Source organism: Ranitomeya variabilis, chromosome 5 (genome assembly GCF_051348905.1).
Source record: "Ranitomeya variabilis isolate aRanVar5 chromosome 5, aRanVar5.hap1, whole genome shotgun sequence".
Lineage (NCBI taxonomy): Eukaryota > Metazoa > Chordata > Amphibia > Anura > Dendrobatidae > Ranitomeya > Ranitomeya variabilis.
Window position 1 is genome coordinate 606788802 of NC_135236.1, and position 4289 is coordinate 606793090.

General features: G+C 43.0%; 1 pseudogene; it reads right to left on the reverse strand.

Moving 5' to 3' along the window:
* Window positions 1-535: 535 nt before the first annotated feature.
* Window positions 536-1481, reverse strand: LOC143775117 (zinc finger protein 592 pseudogene; annotated as a pseudogene).
* Between the last annotated feature and the right edge of the window lie 2808 nt (window positions 1482-4289).

Sequence of the window (4289 nt, forward strand, 5' to 3'; positions counted from 1 at the left end):
GTAACTCCTAAAGCTGTCCCGAAGCTTTTCCAAAATCTTGATGTAAACTGAACACGATTATCAGAAATTACATTGACAGGGATTCCATGCAGCCTAAATATCTGTTTAACTTTTTATTCTGTGGCTTGTTCAGTGGTAGGAATCCCTTTAGCTGAAATAAAATGGGCCATCTTGGTGAGCCAACCTACCACAACAAGGATAACAGTCATTTCTTTAGATGGAGGTAGGTTGAAATTGATACTCAAGGCCTAGATAGAACTGAAAGAGGTTGAAGGAGTTCTAGAGAAGAAGACTGTGGCATCTTGCTCTGTGCATATGTTAAACAGGAGGAAACATATTTTATCACATCCTTCTTACAATTAGGCCATTAAAAAGAACAAAACAGTAGTTCTTTTTTTTTTCATGACTCCATTGTTACTAACAAGTTTAGAATCATGGACAAGTTCGAGGACTTCAAGTCGAGTAGATTCTGGGACATACTGTATATTTGGTGGTTCTGCATCCAAAACCCTTCTTTAAAATAAAGATCAACGTCTTAAGAATGATTTAAAAATTCCTCCTTAGGGACCACCACAACTTTTATAGCCTGCAAGGCCATCAATGCAGCTACACAAGATGGTAATTTAGAATGAGCAGATTTAATCCGCTGCCTAGGTGGCACAGATGAATACAGAGTTGATGTACTTGCTACATCACCGAAAAAGTCCCTTGAACCGGGAAATAGTATATCCTGAGAATTGCCGCTGTCCTGAGCATCCCTAAAAGGCATAGACGAACCAAGCAAGCTGCTGTTTTTGACGATACATTGGGATTGCTCAGATCTAGCCTTTTCTGCTTCCATGCCATCAGATTTCTGCTCTTTCTTACAGTAGTCATCAAACATACTCAGCTCTGGTTCTGAGGGGTTTCTAAGAGAATTGATCATGCATTCTTCTTCAGGATTGTACATGGAAGGCTGTGGAAAGTATGGAGACTCTGCTACCTTCTGCTTGTTGAGAACAATATCTTTTGAATCTTCTGGCTCGGGGCTAGAAATCAGGCTAAACTGGGTAACAGTTGGCAAAGGTCTGCATTGTGTGATTTTATTTTTTCTGTGTAGCTCCATAAGTTGTACCCGTTGATGAATCCTGGTTCAAAATTTCCATAGCCTGGTCCAACAGCATGGGGATCAGGGACCACTTCAGGGCCACGAAAACCATTCAGCAGTACATTTGGACCATTGAGAGTTTAATTCTTTTCAGATGTCTCAAATGACTCCTGTCAGCTGGTGTTTTTCGCAATAACGCTAACTGCTGGAACATCAGGGACAGAAACAAAGTGGGCCAAAGACAGATTATCCGACACATTCCTGATGGTTTGAGATGGTTTTCTTATTCATCACTTGTTGTTTGGATAGCTTCCTTGGCATCCAAACTTGAAGCATCAGGGATATCAAAAGCACCAAGAAGATCATCAAAGTCTAGAGTCTTCATGTCCCCCATGATTGGAAAGGTAATGGTATCTGGTAGTGCTAATGCACGGCTCCACTTAATGTAGATGCTGCACTCAAAACCTCACCCTGGGTATTCTGGTCACAGCTACAGCCACCTGGGTCTAGCCAAGTCCGCAACCACACAATCAGATCGGGAATTGAACAGATCAGTAGGCTGGGACCTAGAGAAACTAACATATTCGAGAAAGACTGGGCCTGGGGAAGAGGAGGGGACTAACTAGTGAAGGGAGTAGCTTGTAAGTTCTCGCGAGCAGGGTCATCTTATTTTGCTTTAATTATTGTACTGTGTCAGGACTCTGAACATTTTTTATTACCTTTTGTGCATTACTGCCCTTTTCCAAGATGGCGTCTTTGGTCTCATGTGCACTGTGTCTTCCTGCTATAAAACTCCACCCCAGCCTTCAGTCTGTGCTAGAGTACTCTGCCTTGCATCCAGCTCCTGACCTCTGGTTACTCCCTGGCTATATACCTGCTCCTGTGAACCTGTGGAGTTATCCTGCTACTCTGCTCTGAGTTCCTGCTGCATACACCAGTTCCAGTAATCCTCTTTCATCTGCTGCTCATGTTTACTTCCATCTGCATTTGCTGGACATGTAGGCTGTTGCTGCTCTGCAAGAATCTGAGGCTATTACCCAGGCCTCCCTGGTTGAGCTAAGATATTATTTGAACTGCCTTATAGCATATCTATCTGTGTTTTGGACTAAGCAAGGACTTATTCATGTCAAGTATCCTCAAGAATAATTGTGCTTCATAGACTTTCTGAGTGATTGCATTTTCCTCTGAAGTTTCCTATAGACTGCTAAGCTGCATTTAATATTTACTCCAAGTGTTGTGGACTTGAGTTTCTCTCTGCACCTGATTGAATCACCGTGTGATAATATAGACTTTACCACTTATAAAACTGTGTCCTGTAGTTGTCTTTTTCCACGCAAAGAGTCTCCTGAGTTATCCCCTATAATAATTACAGGATACTGTAGCCTAAAAAAAAAGGAGACTGCTGGAACAATGACTGCAGAAAGCAGACTAGAGCAGGTGTTTTCCATAATTAGATCACTGCAGAAAGATGTGGAAGGTCTGCAAAAGAAGATTGGAAGCTTTGAACACAATCAACAAGTGTTTGGACAGACTTTGCAGGACTTAAGCACCCGCATGGCAGCCTAGGAAAACAAACTTGCTGGCATAGTGTCCCAGTATGGACGGGCTTTTCAGGACATAAGCACGAAAATAGCCGCACAAGCGACTTTTCCCTCTGGGCAACCGCCACCAGCTAGCCCACCTAAGTTGCCCCCATTCAGATTTAATGGTGATCGCGACAAATTTTGTGGCTTTGTGAATCAATGTATGCTATATTTTGATATGCATGCTGACCGTTCTCCTAATGATAGATCCAAAGTATTGTGTGTAATAATGCTGCTGACCGCACGAGTGCTCACCTGGGCGAATCCGATGATTGAGTCTCGTGACCCACGGTTAAATAACTTGGATGATTTCTTGGCCGCTATGGCATTAATTTTTGATGATCCTAATCACCGTGCAACCGCTGAATCTGCTTTATTGTCTTTACGCCAGGCAAAACATTCTGTTATTGAGTATGCTACAGAATTCAGGAGATTAGCGGTAGATACAAATTAGGACAGTTATGCACAATTGCCTATTTTTAAAAGGGGTCTGTCTAGTATAGTAAAAGATGAATTAGCTTGCTCTGAGTCACCACAAGAGCTAGAGGCATTTATACAGCATTGTGTGCGCATTGACATTCGCCTTACTGAGCATAGGCAGGAGAAGTTTGCTGCATATAACTGTATTTCTAACTTTTCCCTTCCTTCCAAAGAGCTTGCAGGTAAAATATCTCGGGAGGTGAAGGAGGTGCCCATGCAAATTGATTCCATTCAGAGGCGCAAGATCAATGAGCGCTGGGAGCATCTCCTTCGTGAAAGTCTATGTTTCTACTGCGGCCAGTCTGACCACTTCTTGATCAATTGTCCTGTGTCCCAGACGGCCTAACAAGGTGCTAGCAGCAGTAGGGGAGTATGGCATTCACTTTCTATGACTTCACCCCCCAAGGAGCGTAAGGAAAATAACTCTCACTGTTCTCTCCCTATTAAGATCCTGTGTTCAGAACAGTGGATTTCCAGTGCAGCTATGATTGACTCTGGTGAAGGTGGCAATTTCATGGCTATCGCATATGCCAAGGAACATGGTATTGAAATTCAGCAAAGAGCCTCTCCAATTACCATGGAAACAGTGGATGGGTCACCTTTAATCTCTGGGCCTGTGGATCAGGAGACCGTACCCCTTGAAATTTTGTTGGAGCCTAATCATCAGGAGCAACTTTCTTTTTTGCTAATTTCTTCTCCTCATTTTCCTGTGATTTTAGGCATTCCTTGGTTGCGTTCTCAGAACCCAATTATCAACTGGGAGACCAAGGAGATTATCTTTCCAACAAGGAGCAACTCAGCATTAACAGAAGCTGTTTATGTACAGGTATTTTCTTTACCTCCAGCATATAAAGAGTTCTCTGAATCTGTGACAAGAAGAATGCAGATCAGCTTCCTCCACACAGGCATTATGACTGTCCCATTGAGTTGCTTCCTGGGGCAGCTATTCCTTTTGGTAACGTATACCCTTTGGCGGCACCTGAGCTTCAAGCCTTAAAGGAGTATATTGATGAAAATCTGGCCAAAGGCTTCATACATCATTCTTCCTCACCAGCAAGGGCACCTATCTTTTTTGTAAAGAAGAAGGATGGGACCCTGAGACCCTGTGCTGACTGTTGTGGATTCTGTTTTTGGGCTCC